The sequence below is a fragment of the Typopeltis vanoorti genome, chromosome 1 (assembly GCF_054136105.1).
Source record: "Typopeltis vanoorti isolate ZY-2024b chromosome 1, IOZ_Tvanoo_1.0, whole genome shotgun sequence".
Lineage (NCBI taxonomy): Eukaryota > Metazoa > Arthropoda > Arachnida > Uropygi > Thelyphonidae > Typopeltis > Typopeltis vanoorti.
This window is the reverse complement of record NC_143549.1, coordinates 112,913,659-112,933,129: the sequence shown is the minus strand read 5'-3', so window position 1 is coordinate 112,933,129 and position 19,471 is coordinate 112,913,659. Positions and strand designations below refer to the sequence as shown.

The 19,471-nt window shown below is 35.9% G+C and overlaps 1 protein-coding gene across 2 annotated transcripts in view; it reads right to left on the bottom strand.

Moving 5' to 3' along the window:
- Nucleotides 1–19,471, bottom strand: part of PCB (Pyruvate carboxylase) — a 553,291-nt gene that overhangs the window by 242,271 nt on the left and 291,549 nt on the right. The gene's annotated exons all lie outside the window — the stretch shown is intronic.

Here is a 19,471-nt window from a genome sequence, read left to right as displayed (position 1 = left end):
TTAAAATTCTTGTGATCTTGGTTTTACTGATTTCTGGAATATATTATATATATGCACCTCCAGGTATACACGGATACATCAAAGGTCCTTTGAAAGCCAAAGAAAACCTAAGACTCATGATACCTCTTCCTGAAAACATTCATGAAATTGCACTCACGCAATGCCAGTCACCTACTCAGCTTCAAGGAATTATTCTGTGTTCTCTCTTATACCTGCCATGATCTGCAAAATTGCTCTTATATTTATACTGTAAGATCTCATTCCCCCCTCCCCCAACCAACTGCTTTGTTTCTATCGTATCTTGTCCTCCTATTTCTCAAATTTTGCAGGCTACATTCCTTTAAAGAATCTTTATACATAAAATTCTGGTCTGTATTTCAGCAACAAAAAATAAAATTTTCTCACCAGTTAACAGATAGACCATTTTTATCCTATCCCAACTTCTTTAAAATATCTTTATATAAATTTAAAGGAGCAGGCAAAAATTCTTATGAATTGCCTGTTACTGAAAGTCAAATGACATGAAATTTGAGGGAGAGGGAATAAAACAAGCTTAAATTGGAAATGATGGCTGTCATGCATGTCACAGTGTAGCAGAATATCCACCACTACAGCGAAATTTCAGTAAAGATAAGCAAGGCCTAACAAAAATCTATATTCTATTAAGCTTAACATTAGGTTCAAGAGTAGCTGCTATGTTAGATTCAACATCCTACTTGGCAACTGTCTGCTCAGCCAGACTGAGCAACTATCACTTATAGGATCAGCTCTATGGTTTGTTAGTAAATGGAAATGCCTTTTGGCTGGAAAGACCTGGGTTCTAATTCACATGGAGAGAAGAGGCAAAGAATAAGAAAAGTCTCATTGACTATGTTATTGTTGATAGTGATGTTTTCTACCTGGTGCAGGACACCAGAGTGTACTGAGGATTTGAAATTGGAAGGGATCACCATTTAGTCTCGAGCAGGATAAGATTGAAATTCATATTGAAAAGAAGAACATGTAAGAAAATTTTAAAGTGAATAAAAGTTGAGTGGCTCTCAGATGTGAATTATTGACTAAAATACACAAACATTATTGAAGAAAAAATGAAAGTTTATAAACAGGAACCAAACCTTGGAGATTCAGTGGAAAATCCTAAAGAAAACTGATTGATTCAGCCAGAGAGGCACATGGTGAGGTTGTCTGCAAGGATATAAAATTCAGAACTCCACAGTGGACAAAGGAAGTTAAAGAGGCAGTGAAGGAAAAAAAGAAAGCATATCAAAAGTTCCTGGAAAAATAAGTCAGCTTGTGTATATTATTATTATTATTAAGAGAGACCGCCAGGGAGTCAGAGACTCATCGAGGGAGGCCACATACTACACATACCAGCTATCATACTTATTCTTGAATTCATTCCCACTGCTTGCACTCACAACATCCAATGGCAATCCATTCCAATCACGCACCACCCTCTGAGAGAAAAATCTGGCCATTACACCCTTCATGGCAGCCTTCATTCTCAGCTTCCAAGGATGCCCTCTCGTCCTTTCCCTACCCTCCATAAATTGAAAAATCCCATCAACTGATATCTTGTATGACCCTTTCAGCAGTTTGTAAGTCTCAATCATATCAGCCCTCTTTTGACTATTTGCTAGTGTCTGCAATCTACAAATTCTCAACCTGTCTTCATAATCAGTATTCCACAATCCTGATATCATTTTTAACACACTCCTTTGTACTCTCTCCAACATATCAGAATCGCATTGGAAACCAGGAGACCAGACCTGCGCACAATAGTCCAAGTGAGGTCTTATCAAGGCCTTGTAAAGAGGCAAAATAACATCATCTTTACATATGAACTTTCGTTTGAGCATTGTAATTAATTATCTTTTGAGTTGTATTTGCAATCTTTGCCACATGGCCCCTGAACTTCAACTTCCTATCTATTAACACTCCAAGATCCCTGGCCTCAATCAGTTTCTTCTAGCCTAATCCCACCAATATAATACAACATTGGATATCTAATCACACCGAAGTGAATGACTTTACATTTACTGACATCGAACTGACACCCATTTTCCCATGCCCACGATTCCAGCTTATTCAAATCATTCTGCAAGGACTGCATATCAGCAGCATTCATGATTACCCTGGCTATCTTTGCATCATCAGCAAATAACTGTATGTACCCTGTCAAATCCTTCCCAATATCATTAATGTACAGATTGAATAACAGTGGACCAAGCACTGATCCTTGTGGTACACCACTTATTACCTTAAACCTTGCAGACTCAGATCCCCCGTATACCACTTTTTGATATTTGTCAGTCAGCCACCCTCTTATCCATGCTAATGTTGTATCACCCAAACCCATTTTCTCCAATTTATACAGCAGTCTGTCATGTTGTATTCTGTCAAAAGCCTTAGCAAAATCTAAAAGTTATCATGGTGTATCCATTCCCCTTGTCTAGTTCAATGGTAACTTTGTCATAGAATGTGAGCAAGTTGCTAAAACATGACCTTCCCTTAGTAAACCCATGTTGTTCATTGCAATGTAGAGATTCACTGTCAACCCATTTCTGAATGCAGGCCCTAACTAATTTTTCTAAAATCTTCACCACTACTCCTGAGATAACAATTGGTCGATAGTTTGATGCATTGGTCTTTGCACCACCCTTATGCAATGGAATTACCATACATTCCTTCCATTCCTGCAGAATCTTCCCTGTTCTGAGACTCATGTTAAACATCCTGGTCAAAGGAATGATCAATTCAGCTGAACACTCTTTTAGCACACATGCTGATATTCCATCAGTCCCTATTGCTGAATTCTTATTCAGTTTGTGCAACAGCACTAATACCTCAGCCTCGCACACCTATGTTTCTTCATCTAGTGAAGAAGTAACAGGGAGCTTAATGTTGCATTCACTAGGTTGATAGCTTTTAACGAAATAGGCACTCATTAACTGAACAACCTCTTTTGCATCAGTAACCCTCACTCCATCTGGATTTAGAAGAGTTATTCTTTCATATTCATTCTTTCTTTTACATGCAGCATATCGATAGAATTCTTGTGGGTTGTCTTTCGCATGCAGAGCCAGTTTCTTTTCATAATCAGACTTTGCTTTCCGTACAATAGTTGTAACTATTCTAGCCTGCTGCTTACTTATAACGTTCATAACGGACGTCATCCTTATGCAAACGGTATTCCTTCCACATCATCCTTTTCTTACGAATCTCTTGCTTAATAAGATTACACATCCATTTGACTCCTACTCTATTTATTCTTCAAACTCTTGGGACACATTCTGATATCGCATCATTTAAATATTGTTTAAATGCTTCCCATACGCTGTCGATATCCTTTCCATCCAGCAACTGATCCCATTCCACTGAACTCAGTATACTCCTCAGTTGGTCATAATTTCCTGCTTGGTAGTTCAACATGTAACCTTTTCTGAATGGAACATTCATAAACTTAGTCACTTCCCAAGTGAGTACCACATGATCACTGTCACCTACTGGAGGCAGAATAATTACGTCTTTAACTGAAATTCCCTCTAACACTATAATCAAATCTAGCACTCTTTGACCTCAAGCTCCTTTTGTCACATGCTGCATGAGGAAGTTGTCCCATAACAGGTCAATAAATGCATTTTCATTCTTCCCATGAGATTCTACTGCTACCCAATCAATATTTGTATAATTAAAGTCTCCCATTATGATTACTCTTTTCGCACTCACCTTTTCTATTTGGTGATGCATTTCTTCATCACCAGCAACTGATCCACCAGGTCTGTAACAACACCCCACTGTGTAATTTGTCTTATTAGATTCCACCTCATATCAGATGGCTTCAAAGTCACTGCCACGTGAAATATTGTTAGCATTATTACTACATTCATAGGTCTCAACTCTAACTGGATTTAAGTCATCCAATATCATTAGCAGCATGCCTCCTCCTCTCCTATCCACTCTATCTTTCCTAAAAATACTGTACCCATGACACTCGATACCAGTAAATAGGTCTATTCTGATAGCCAGGTCTCACTAATTTCTACAAACTGAGGTCGCAACATCTACTCCTTTGTTTCTGATACTCCTAGCATTTGTGTACAGACATAATAATCTACCTTCATGTTCTTTAGTATACCCTTGTTTGCAGTCTGCCTGACCCAATTGGAAAACTTGCAGATCTCTATTCTTCTCTAATGCTTTACACATGTAGACATATTTGCACACACGATTGGTCTGAACCGGATGAACACAAACCTGAAATCGTTCTCACCTCGTCAACATTCCCATAACAAATGGAACACCTTTCTTTATTAGACGCTTTAAAGTGTTAAATATTTTTTGCCATATTAGTTATTTTGATGTTAAATTTTCAGAAACAAAATCTTGCAAAGAAACCCACTTTTATTAAAAAAAATAAACAAAACTCTAAATATAAACTGGCAAAAAAATAAAAATCACACATGCAAGTATAACATTTATTTGAGAAATAACACTGCAAATTTGGCATTCATATATATAGTGTACATTCATCTTTACTGCTTAGTGCAACGTTTACACATCTTTCTCATAATTTGTCTTTTCCCTGATGCTGCTTCACATTTTAAGAGAATGTGATATTGTGGTGCTTGATTTTGTATAGGATATTCTTCATTTATAGGAGGTAAAAGTTGTTTTATGTTAATTCCATAATCAAATAGTGTCATTAGTACCACTAGAATATTTATTGAATAAATAATGTCCATTCAAGAGAATCATTTCAACAGAATAGATGAAAAGTGTTTTTTGGTCAGCAAACTGTTTTCCATTCTGACAAATAAGATAAAAATTGGTCCTGTCAGTCAATTCCTGACAAACTTGTCATAATTCACAACTGGTAGCAGTTTACTTACTTTTCTCTTTCTTTTTCTACTTCTACAATTCTCATTTGAAATTCTGTTGAGATATAACTTACACCTTCTATCCATCTACTTGCTTATCGTCATTCTATCAGAATATCTGGCAAATGTTTATTTTTTAATTTTTCATTCTTAACTTCTTTTTATCCATTTTAACGTTCCAGTACAGCGAGTTTCTTTCCAAGAGTGTCACATATCCAAAGCAAAATTATTATAATAGTTGTCCTGTAAATATGGTGACCAAAATTTAGCTTTCCTTCTAAATATAAAACCAACTTTCGCATGTCCTCCCCCAACTACCTTCAACTCTCTCTCTCTCTACCCCCCCCCCTAAAAAAATCCCTGGCTTTATCAATTTCCTGAAGTACAGTTCACTCAATATCAATGTAATACACAGCTTGTATGTCTGGAATGGCATGAGCATTTATCAAGAACAATAAAAGAACTGGTGGAAAAACAAGAAATGAAACCAAAAGGTCTTAATAGCAGTATTGGTAGCATCAGAGCTGACTCCCAGTTTATGCTGCCTATTTATACTTTATTCAATTGGTTTCTATCCTGCAGTCTGGAAACTAGCCCATATACCACCTATTCCTAAGAAGTGTGACAAATCCTTACCTTCAAACTACCATCCAATTTCCCTCACCTCAATTCTTTCTAAAGTCATGAAAAGAACCATCAATTGCCAACTCCTACACTACCTTGAAGCCTCACCTAATAAATGACTGACAGTATGGAGTCCATCAATATTGAACAACAGGGGATCTATTAACTTAAGTCACCTATCTCTGGACAAACAACCTGGAAAGGTTTGAAGAATCTCGAGTGGTTGCTCTTGATATCTCCAAGGCTTTTTTGACCAAGTTTGGCACAAAGGCCTTTTAGGAAAACTCCTATCATTCAGTCCATCCTGACTTCTGCAATTGGGTAGCTAGCTTTCTGGCTAGATGCTCACTTTGAGTGATGGTGGATGGCACCTTATCTTCTATCTATACAACTAATGCTGGAGTCCTAAATGGCTCTATTCTCTTTCCCACTCTCTTCCTTCTATATATAAATGATCTATTCCAGCTAACTACCAATCCAGTATACAGTTTTGAGGATAAGCACATTACACTCCATTCTGGTTGACAAACCTTGCAAAGCATAAATCACCACAAACTCCAGAAATCTCACCTCTGCCATCTTAAATTCTGATCTTCAAAGCATTCATCAATGTGTTTGGATAACATTATCAACTTCAATGCCAGTAAAACACAGCTCTGTATTATTTCTTACATACAAAAAAAAAACCCTCTGTTCTTCCATTCTTATTCTCGACAATACTCAAATCTCTAGTCAAGATGAGTTTCATCTTCTCTAATGTTTAATCTCTCTTGGCACAAATATATCACAACTATAGCTTCCTCTGCATCCAAAAATTTAGGCTCGCTTTTGCTTGAGGTATTATTTTAACTCTGAACATCTCTTAACCCTATACAAATCATAAATCTGCCAGACCATAATAAATTTAGTTTAATTATTTATCCAAGTGTGAGCAAACAAAGTTTGCTCCTGAAAATATCTTCAGAACTGAGGCAAGGTGGTGCATCTGTTGGCAACTCATAGCAAAGGTGGACCAAGCTCTCATCACTCCTTGTCTCAGCATCTCCCACCATGCAAAGCACATCTCCTTGCAGACATGCATAATGCTATGCATTAAGGGAAGGGTCACTACCCAGACCGGTTTCGACCTTTACCGAGGTCTCGTCAATGGGAGGCAAATCCAGAAGTGGTGACACTAAGGCAGAAGCAATGTTTACCTATATGAGTTGCCAACCGGTGTACCACCTTATTATTAAATTACTCTGGATTTAGAGAAAGATGATGGAAGTTTATTTTGCACTTGGTTAGAGTATAATAAATTTAGTTTAATCCTTTATCCAAGTGTCAGAAAACAAAGTTTGCACCTGAAAATATCTTCAGGACTGAGGCAAAGCTCTTTGTTATTTAGTCATTGAGTTTTTCTCCATAACGTGTAGGTATATTTTACATACATATATATTTATATATACCTCCACACACACACACATATATATATATATATGTTAAAGATACCAAGCAATTTTAAACTTGGTTTTACTCCATTTTTCCCAAGTAAGCAAACAGACAAAAATGTCAAGTTTGCGCCTGCAAGTGATGCAAGACAATTTGTGATCGGAGCTTGTTCCACGTCCACCACGAGTTGCCCTGGTCTTGCACTACCTGTAGGATCAGCTTGTCTTGCATCACTTGCAGGCGCAAACTTGACATTTTTGTCTGTTTGCTTACTTGGGAAAAATGGAGTAAAACCAAGTTTAAAATTGCTTGGTATCTTTAACATAATTATACCCAAGGTAAAAATACTTTCTACATATATATATATATACACACATATACATACACATACTATACTTAAAATAGATTGATATCTTTAACATATACTATATATTGTTTTATGATATATACATTTCTTGCTGCATGTGTTATATTAATATTTTTTTTTCTTACTCATAGCAAAGGGACCTCTCCATTGCTTCTGTCTTAGTGTCACCACTTCTGGGTCTGCCTCCCACTGACGAGACCTCAATAAAGGCCGAAACCGGTCTGGGTAGTGGCCCTTCCCTTAATGCATAGCATTATACATGCCCATAAGGAGATGTGCTTTGCATGGTGGGAGATGCTGAGACAAGGAGTGATGAGAGCTTGGCCCACCTTTGCTACGAGTTGCCAACACCAAGAGCAAAATAAACTTCCAAAATCTGCCAGGCCATTGAATACTGCCTCTCATATCTAGGGTGATGCCTCTAAAAGCTCCCTGAAAATACTGGATTCTATACAGCAAAGGGCAGTTAGATTGATTGATGATTGTTCTCTCACTAATACACTCGCACACTTTCACACAGGCATTCAAGTCTCCACAGCCTGCTTTTCTATAAATACTTCTATGGCTGCTGTTCATTAGAATTGGCATCAATAATTCCCCCATCCTTGTAGAAATCTGTCCAAATGTACAGCAACACACCAGCACCCTATCATAGTTCAACTCCAAACCCGCAGAACTAATTTCTTGTCTTCTTCATTTATTCCTTCCACTGCCCTCTGGAGCAGTCTTTCACCACAAGTTTCCCAAAGAATACAATACAAAGCTTTTCAAATCTAATGCAAATATGTTGCTTATTGCCCATCCATGGTACTAACATAGTAGAGTTTGACCAATCTCTTGTGGATGGGCTTTCCATTTAAAAAAAAAAAAAAAAAAGAGTAGCTTCTGTATGGGGGGGGGGGAATATGAGCAAAGTGCAATTCACAAATTAACATACAGTATAAATTATGCTTTCTTTTCCTACTACTTCAGATGAGTAATTGCTTATTGCTGTTGTGTTAGCATGACCAATCACTACTTAGTTACCCTAACTATTTATCAACCTGTAAAATAACAGGCTTAATGATCTTTGTAAGATTTTGGAATCAGCTTCCAATCCTTGCACAGATGTAATTTGTTTTAAAGGACTGCTGTTAGCATTTTTTTTTTTTTTTTTTGAGAAGTTTGAACAACTCCCAATTATTTTTTACTTGGATAATGAGGACTTGGCACTATATTTCAACTGAACTTTGGAGCTGGAAATGTAGTTCAACTACACAGTAAAACTGTGTAAAAATAATGATCCAAATATTAATCAAAAATAAAAATGTTATATTACTTTTATTATTTGTTACAATTATTGTGTTATTATCCCTTTTCAAATAGACATTCAAATTTAATTACAAAAAAAAACAAAACATGGTTACAGTAAGTGATACAGTTTCTATGAACATTATTTTATTATTATTATTACTACGTAACACCTCCAGGGAGTCCAAAGACTCATCAAGGGAGGGCACCTACTCTACAACTCTCCGTCTCCACTAAACGCAACTACCTTCATCATCTACACCAATGCCATCTACTGCTCACCACTAGTATTTTCGCAGACAATCACAAACATTCATGCCCATGGCAGGATTCGAACCCGCAGCCTTTTGGCTAGAGAGCGGATACACTGACCACTCAGCCAACCAGGCCGGTAAAGTGTATGTCCATTAACAGAGTACATGTTCTGTCATGTTTTGCTGAATGAAAGGTTTCCAGAAGACAAAACCTTATCACCTGCACATGAGAACTATTAATTCAGCTTTAGGTGAAAAGACCATTAAAAGTCAAGTTCTATATATAAGATGAGATTTTAATCTAGAGCTTTTCAACTGAAGAAATGATGAAACGCAGCCAGTAATGAGGAGGAAGAGAAATGGAAAGAATGTAGTATTTAAAAATTTGCTTATATTTGACTTTACTGAAACCATCATTGGAAGAATATAAAAAATATTAGTAAAGTAGTGAAATGATGGCCTGAATGCTTCTGGAAAAAAACCTTAACTGGAGGAGAGTATCAAAGATATAAAAATTGAAAAATTATAGAATGATAATTAATTTCAATATCCTTCCAGAAGACAAAACTTAATGTTAGCAAAAGTATAGAGTAAAAACAATAATAATGAGAGCCAGTTTAGCAGAAATGTGTCCATGAAAATACCCATAGAAGAGGCATATGCTGAAAGAGAACACTGTAAGAAAGTAAAAATCAAATCAACTGATTTGATTTGTCCTTTTCTGGAGAGCATCAAGCATTTTTGAGAGATCTTGGGTACTCTAATCCAGATATGAGATATGCATAGAGCTGGCTGTTGTATGAGTGGATATGTAGTAGTGTCCTGAGCAGAAAAACTGGCTAGTTTTTGGCAAGAGAAATCTGATTTTTCTTGCCCGAGTTTGTACTACGTACTAGGATTACTTGCATTAGCTCACGATAATAATCGCCGATACTTTTATAGTTTACTATATTCGGCATGAAACTCTCTGATTCCAATCTTTGAGTTTCTTATTTGGTTTTAAAACACTGTGGGATTAATTATCCTCTTAATTTAAATAATGTTGATATCGCCAAAACGAAGCCTATTGGCTCTTTATATTTAAGTAACTTGAATATAAGATTTGTCAACCTGAACATCCTTGAGGGCACATATCAGGAATTTGATGAAGATTTGTTAAATCAAGAGGAATGAATGTACCATCATTAACAGGACACGAAGATCAGTAAGGAAGATCATTTATGCATGGGAGAAAGGATATAATAAGTATAGCACTCTGGGTTGATACAGAAAATCTGAAGACAGGAGTTATCTACAAGGAAGGAGAAGGTGAAGGCCAGACAATAATTGGATAGACAATAGACTATCCAATTACAAAGGGCAGAAGCAAAACATAAAATGGCAGTTTTTAAGAGCCAATAAGTATATAATAACCTTTAAATATTGCCATCTTATATTTTGTCAGGGATGTATATATGTTGCCCAAAACAACAGGATTTTTAGTCCATCAATTTTGTTTAAATTTGTTTGTTTCATGAATGTTTCACATGCCTCTTTATATTTTCTTTCCTACTATGTTTTTGTGTGGTGTAAGGGTCGAGTGCCTTTCCAATCAATTCTATAGAAGGTCTCTAGTGCATGGTCAGAAAAACGTTTTTCCATGGTGTATTCACCAATGTATGGCAGCCTACACACATTTAATCTAGTATACTTCTGTATATGAAGAGAGGAAGGGATCTTTATATGTGCTGAATAAATGTTTAAGTTTTCTAGGAGGTTTATAAGTAGTGCTTGTGTTGTATTTTTTTTATATGCAAAAGGTGAAAACATGAATCGATAGCACTGACATTTCAGCTATTTTCTACATTAATCTGCTGGTGGTTTTCATTATGTTCAATTTATGCACAGCCAACTATTTTTTATTATTAAAAATTTTTTAAAAAATTGACGTTTCAACCATCGTATTAAGGTCATCTTTAGGTATATATAATTCTACACACATACACACAACTATACTGTAGCATTTAGCAACATACCAAAGTAAACTACATCACATCTAAAAACTACTTAACCCATTTAGCCTAACCTCTTGTGGTAAAAAACAATAAAATAAAAAATATTTTTTTTACAATAAAAATCCCAGTAAGATTACCATTACATCAGCCAATCAGATTTTCTAATTTATGACATCTGGTTCTTGTACCTTACTTTTAGTCTTTATATTACTGTTTCTGTTGTGAAGAGCTGAGGTCATATTCTTTGAGGAAGATGGTATGGGAGGAAAGTCATTCCAAAGAACAAAAGATAGACAGAATGAAGGAAGAGGATGAAATATTTGATACGTTGGAGCTTAACTACATAAAGATGTTGACTGACCAATTGATGAATGAGTCCAACATCAGAAGGTCACTATGGTGTAACTCCAGCATCAGAACCTTATCACAGCATAACCCACCATACATTGTTTACTCGTCAATATATTATACACATTTACAAAGCTGTAACTCAACTTCATTTCTGCTACTACTTTCCATAACAAAGTAGCACTTCTTAGTTCAATAATTTTAATTATGGGAAGGTAGTTAAAAATGCCATTTATGCACTTCAAAAAGTCACCAATTCTTGATATATATACATCCTCAACAAAGTGTACATAGAACATCATGATAGTAGTACAAAATTAGGCTTACCTGATTACTAGCTTCCTGTGAACAACTTTCATCCAAATAAAACTCTTATTTTGTGAGGTTGACAATACTTTATATCATATCTTATACTTTGGTTTAAGACATGTAAGATTTGTCTAACTATATCAATCCATCGAGATCATGGCCGATCATCCACTAGATAGTTTTCTTTGCACCTTCACAGTATCTGATTTGCTAAACTTTCCTCTCCCATTTTGTGGGAGTGAGCATGTCACCTTTTACATATATTCTGATGCTGATGATACTTCTTCACTTTTAATGAATCCTCCAATGATGCCATCTGCTCACTAATTTTTCTCAGAACTCATCTGCAGTCTTTAATCAACTGTGGTTTCTAATCAAATTCTCAGATCCATAGGTTAAAACAGGTGACCCAAAACAAGTGGAATTAAAGGTAATGTCTGTGTGCTTAGCTCTCTGAGTGAATGGCCTTGAAATGTATCAAGTATTATTTTGTTCCTTTATCTCTATACACTATACTGCTTAGTATACAATAATAAACAACTGAAGTTTTATTTCTTACATTAAGTATTCAATGGATAGGTGTTTTTACAAATCTGTCTAAGCATGAAAAGCATACACCAATCAAGTTCTTGATACACAAAATGCATGTGCTATTGAAATTTGCTGCTAAATTAAAGGATTTTATAGTGAAGCAACTTTAGATTGAGTATCACTGATCACAAAGCATATATTACATCACAGATCACAAAATGTGATGATTAGTTGACCACACTAACCATAAGTATGATGAATACCCCCATCATGCTTATCATTATTTCTGAAACAGAAGATATCTCAAGGGTATCTGAAAATTATGAACACAAAGCAGATGAAGAAACAATTCTGAAAACAGCCTGAAGAGGTTTACTAAGATGGCCTCGAATTTATTTTTTTACATGGCAGAGAAAACATGTTGAAAGAGAAGAAAATTATTGAGAAAGCATATAAAATAAAGTAGACTTCAAATTATCTTTTACTTTTCACTTAATAATTAAATAATTCTTAAGAGCCATCACAATGGAGGCACTACTTTCAGTATATCTTGCATATACTACAACTTTGGTATTTTGACTATTTTCTCTTATTCCATATAAACTGATTCAACAGGCAGCAAATTAACTTTGCTTATTATATTACCATTCTCCATATTTAGGCTGCCATCTCTATAAAGCTATGTTCAAACAGCTCAAGAATTTATTATTCCACAGGTTCTGCATTCAAAATGCAGTGATGTTTACTCTTTTCTTCTCTATTTAATTCATCTTTTTTATTGCCAATTTTCATATCAAATTTGTTGCAGCAGTACTGAATTTATTTAAGACTATAACATTATCTGCATAAAATAAAGCACAGAAATGTGAAGTAAGAAAAGTAAGAGCACAGAAATGTTAAGTTTACTCCATTAATTTGAGAAGAAATGATGTGAAAAACTGGACAGTTATTTGATAGTAACACTGTTATTCTTCTCAGGAATGGGTTGAATATGGACTAATTTCTATATGTCTAAGCTGCAAGATAGATACCAGTAAACTAGAAGAGAGTATAAAGATGCCAAAGAACAGAAAATAACTCTGGAGCACAAACCTTTCGAATAATCAAAGAAATATTCACTTAGCCAAGAGACTTTTTCATTTCTAATAAGGAAAAAATTCTTTCAATCTCTTTCTAGAGAATGATGGCCATAATTTTTGTCCAATCCCACTATTTTTACACGCTGATGATATTAGTGCATCATTACCAAGAGAAAAAAGAATCTCCTGGATTCATTTTTTATCCAAGATTTGCCTTAACAATTCCATTAATGTTACACATCAATAATAGGAGATAGAAATTTATCAATGTCAAAATCTGGATAAAAAGTGAGAAATCTAGAGGGTTTTTTTTTTCCCCTATATGTAGCAAATAAAACAGGATTATCTGAGTACAAAGGTGGAAGCAAGTCCAGATCATCCAAGTAAATTCATAAAATTAAAGAACAAATAGGAAATGAACAGACAGCGCCTCTTAAATGCAACTGATATGCTGTGCTTTGAGTCTTTTTTTTTTTTTTTTTTTTTTTAACTAATTAAGAAAAATAAAATAGATCTTGATAAATCTCCTGTCTATAGAGACTGGAATAGAAGATATCTGAATATATGTATCTGCACTGTCGTGTAATTCTTCCTATTACAAAGATGCAGTAAGTTTTCTATCAGACCATTCTCTACTACTGCTGCTGGAAGGTAGCACAACTCAGCTAAATCAGCTAATGCCTTTTATTCCCTTATAGAGAGTAGGCAAGACCTTTATACCTATCTAGCTTTTGGAGACTGAGTGGGCAGTTCAATCTCCACCGGTAGGCAATCAGAGATAGCTGGCCCATGTCTATCACTAATTATAGCAGCCACCAATGAAGAGGCTGGCAAAGACGTGCTGCTATCTCTTGGTACCTAACCCTAACAAGATATGTTAGTCTGCAATAATATGGTTACTACAGTCAATTTTCTTGAGTTTACGGGATAAAAAAAAAAGAGTTTCCAGGAGGAAAAACCCGCTTGCCTGTGCTCGAGATCAACTAACTCGAGAATCGGTCGAAGAAAGGCTTAGAAAAAGTTCCTCCAGTTGGTGACTAGACTTGAACTTAAGTCTGACTTCGAGTGACCAAGTGCAGAGGATGCAAGCACCACTTCCACTGAGCTACACAGGAAGGTAGCACTATTTTCTGAAATTCTCTTGTTGAAAGAAGAATGGATGACTAAGAACAAACTTTAATAATCCAGTACAGGGATTAACACAATAATTTACCTCTTCTGGTTGGTATCCAGAAGGATACAAAGCTGTATAACTGAGAGACCTCCACATAGCCTTTAAAAGGAATGCGGAGAACCGACCAGGGTTTCTGACTTAAAGTCCAATCCTCACCTTCTCGTGGTGCACCCTGTTGGGTATCTACCTGGAAACTGAACGAAAGAATGGGCTGGGATTTGGGATTTAGCCGACCAAATCGTATTCTTATTGGTTAAACCAAAATACAAAATGATGGTACAACATGACAAAATTTCATGCCGGCTGGGTCATCGTCTGGTTAAACAAGCCCCCATTGTTTTCACCAGGGAACTAGGGCGAACAGCGAAAAGTCAGCTACTGGAACAAATCTGAAAACACACCCCAACTCAACATCACCAGAGTTAAAGATCAGTACTATCAACATAAGAAGCCTGAATGGCAAAGAAACGGAACTAGCTGAGGAATTAGATAAGTACCAGATCAACATAATAGGGGTGACTGAAACAAAAAAGACAAAAACTGGCGAGATCTTTCTGAGCAATAAATACAAAATGTTATATTCAGGCAATAACAATCAAGGAAAAGAAGGGGTAGCCACAGTATTCAACACAAAATACGAGGCTAATATTCTTGAATGGCAGGCAGTCTCAAGTTGAGTAATTTGGGCAAATATGAGAATGGGGAACTGGACAATGAGAGTTATTTCTGCTTATGGCCCCACAGAAGGTTCTACTAAGGTAGAAGTGGAGGAATTTTTTGAGGCTTTAGAAAAAGAAAGTGACACAATGAAAAAGGAAAAGTTGATCCTTGTTGGGGATCTAAATAGCAAAGTAGGAAAGATTTTCATGCACAAAAATATTTTGGGAAAATTTGGAGAAAAGAGCAAAGCTAATAATAATGGCAAATATCTGTTGGATTTCTGCTCAGGACATGGACTGGTTATTACTAACACCATGTTCCAACATAAAAATGTGCACAAATTCACATGGAGAGAAGAGGCAAGGAATAAGAAAAGTCTCGTTGACTATGTTATTGTTGATAGTGAGGTTTTCTCTCTGGTGCCACCAGAGTATACAGAGGATTTGAAATGGGAAGTGATTACTATTTAGTCTTGAGCAGGATAAAATTGAATTTCATATTGAAAAGAATAACATGTAAGAAAGTTTTAAAGCGAATAAAAGTTGAGCATCTCTCAGATGTGAACTGTAGACTAAAATACACAAAGATTATTGAAGAAAAAATGAGAGTTTGAGAACAGGAGATTCAGTGGCAAGCCTTGAAGAAAACCCTGATTGATTCAGCTAGAGAGCTATGTGGTGAAGTTGTCTGCAAAGATATAAAAATTAGTGATGTTTTCCTGACTCCATGGTGGACACAGGAAGTTAAAGAGGCAGTGAAGGAAAAGAAGAAAGCATGTCAAAAGTTCCAGGCAAATAAGTCAGCTTGTGCTCTTAGAGAATACAGAGACAAATGTAAACTAGCTAAACAAAAGTCATGGGAGGACTTTGGCAAGAACATAGAAAACAAATATCAAGAAGGTGGCAAAATATTCTGGAGGTTGTTGAAGAAGCTTAGGAATGGAGGTAAGAGTGCTGTAAAAAGGAGTTAGAGATGATAAAGGTGGCATGAAAATGGTAGAATAAGATATCCTTGAAGTATGGAGTAATTACTTCGAAAGGCTGTTAAATGAAACAAGCAGTGATGATAGCACAGTGGTAAAAAACACTGACCAGGCATGTAGTCAGGAAGACATATCCATACTTGAAGTAGAAAGAGCCATCAAAGGCTTGAAATGTGGAAAGGCACCAGGAGTAGATAATATTCGACCAGAAATGCTGAAGTATGGTGGTATAAGAGTCTTACAGTGGCTGCACTGCATAGTTCAGAAAGTCTGGACAGAGGGACGAATTCCCGATGATTGGAGTAGAGCTCTCATTGTACCCATATATAAAAAGGGAAATAAAACTATATGTGAGAATTACAGAGGTATTTCCCTACTGAGTGTTCCTGGCAATATCTATGCAAGTATACTTGAGAAACGGTTGAGAAGAATTGTGGAAGAAAAACTTGGTGAAGAACAAGCTGGATTCAGGCCAAATAGAGGCTGTCAGGATCAGATATTCACTTTACGACAAATTGTCGAGAAAGCATGGGAATATAACAAAGATCTGTATTTAAGTTTTGTCAATTTGGAAAAGGCATATGACAAGGTGCCAAGAGAGAAGCTATTCAATATGCTCCAGTTGTATGGTGTCAATGGGGCATTATATCAAGCAATACTTAGTCTTTATTTGAGTTGTAAGTCAGCAATTAGAATTGAAGGAAGTACAAGAAGATGGTTTAATGTTAAATCTGGTGTGAGACAAGGATGTACATTATCCCCTCTGTTATTCATAATCTATATGGATCACATTATGAAGGAAAGTGGTATTAAACATGATATCAAAATTGGAGATGTTAATGTAAGCTCTTTGCTTTACGCAGACGATGTTATAGTTCGAAATAAATCTGCTACAAATCTGCAAGATTCTCTGACTAAATTGAATAACTGTTGTAATAGATATGGTATGAAGGTCAGCAATATAGGCAGAATCATTTGAAAATGTCAACTGTGTTGTGAATGGAGAACCTGTGGAACAAGAAAAACATTTTAGCTACTTAGGCATGATTTTTAGTGAAGATGGTAAATTAAATATGGAAATAGACAACAGAATCAACAAAGCTGGTATTTTAGGAAGTCAATTGAATAAATCATATGGAATAAGAGAGAAATTAGTCGGAACACTAAATTAGCTGTATACAAGACAGTGTTCAAACCAGTTTTAACTTATGGATCTGAGAGCTGGGTCAGAAGTAAAAACACTTGACCAAAGACTAGAGACACCAAAGACATGAGAGTCCTGAGAAAGATTATAGGCGTGAACAGATGGATGGCATCAATGGCAATATCATATTAAAAACGAGGATATTAGGAAAGAACTTGACATTGTCACCATCCAGGAATGCATTAGCAGAGCTAATTTCAGGTGGTATGGTCACTTAAACAGAATGGGCGAGGAAAGATTAGCAAAACAAGTGTTCTCTGCCAAGTTGGCAGGAAAACGACCCAGAGGAAGACCAAAATATAGGTGAATTGATACGGTATAAAGTGCCTTAGACGATAGAAATATAAGATCTGGTAATGCTGGAGTCTTGACAAGTAACAGACTGATTTGGAGGAAAATTGTAGATAGGAAGTTAGTAATGATGTAAATTTTTCATGTAGTACTATCATATCCTGTACACTCCTTGAGGGTACATGGCAGAAAATTGATGATGATGATGGTTGGTATCCACAGAGAAACTAACAGTGTTGTTGATAGTTTCTTGGAAATGCAGTTTGTGATGAATCAATGTGATATCATTCTTGGTCTATGCATTACAAATTTTTTACTTTTGAGTTTAATTAAATCAGTTAAGCTCACTACATCTGTTTTATTTTTACTTTTATTTGTCATGACTGTAAATCTTTGAATAATTATGATAAGATTTCTTTATACAGAGCTGAACACTTGAGTGTGAAATTGGTAATAGCATCTTGTATGGTTGAACCTGGTTAGTGTTTCAGCATTGAAAAAAGATCACACACACACAAGAAAACACCACTGCTACTTGGACTTGATGCAAGGTCCTGCTTTTAACTGTTAAGACTTACATAAGTATTGAAAATTTAAAGTGGAATGGGGAATGAATGTTTCTATACCAATTAATATTGTTTCAGTGATATGTTTGATGCCAATGTTTAGATTGGAAGACTGAAATAATGCAAACCAAGAAAACAAGACAAATCCAAAGTTTATCAAATTTGGCACTCTTATAATGAGACAAAATGTGGATAAAAGTTGATAGATGAGTTGCTCGATGGGAGAAGGCAACATCGAATATTGTAGTCTGAACTGCCTAGATTCACAGTATGTATTATCTAGGAGGATCACTAATGAAGAGATCTTGTGTGTTTGGTTGGTGTTCAGGGTTATCTGGTATTCTTGTAGGAATATGGACAATCTGTGTAAGATCACTGGTAATAGCCAATGTCTCAGCATCTGTATCTATTGGATTAGTGCAACTGGAAAAGGAAAGTCAGCTGGAATTGCAAACATTAAAATTTCCAAGGACATCAAGAAGGTTCAACTGAAGAAGATCAACAGTTAAAGATAGGAAATTAAAAGGTTAGGAACAGTGGTGGTATAAGAAAGATAATAAAGATGAAATTAAGCTAGAAATTGACATGGTCATTTACTAAAATAAAGAGCCAAAAGACCTCATTTCAGCGATGCAAAATTATATAAATAAAGTGGATATTAAATCCAGCATTATTTCAAAGCTGAATGCAGAAACTATGAATATTTCATATGAAATTTGACCAGAGAGCTTACGGGAATACACTTGCCAACATTTAAGACCTATGGACCAATAGCAGATGAATATATGGATGCTTGGGCAAGTGATCATGTCTTCTATGAGGTCTGTGTTTGGGCAACTCATAAATGCTAACGAGAGTTTTTGGTCTCTTAAGGTTTCTGCCTGGTCTCTGAGGAGAAGCAACCAGTTCAAAATAGCTGTCAGGCCAGTGAAACCTTATCAAAATGGACCAACAGAGGGCAAATATATGGATGCTTGGGCAAGCAATCATGTCTTCTATAAGGTCTGTGCTAGGGCAACTCGTAAATGCCAGCAAGTGTATTCCCATAAGCTCTCTAGTCAAATTTCGTACAAAACTTTCATAGTTTCTGCATTCACTTTTGAAATAATGCTGGATTTAATATCCACTTGATTTATATGATATGGTCATTATTATGCAGCTCCTAGAAGGAGCTTCAGGATATCTATGGAGAGATCCTTCTATATCACTCAATACTAACATACTTATCTCTCAAACACATTCTCTGAAGACAAACTCACTTTCAATTATAATCCATTCCATCATGCTCCCCCAACATTATGAAAAGAACCTGGACCTCACATGCCTTTTACCTATTCTTTCTTAGTTTCCAGGGATGACTACAAGCCCCCCCCCCCCTTCACACCTACCATGAGCTGTGCAATTGCACTTGTCTACACTGTAAAATTCCTTTACTAACTTCTATATTTACCTTATCTTCAGCTTTCATCTATCATACTGTGATGGCC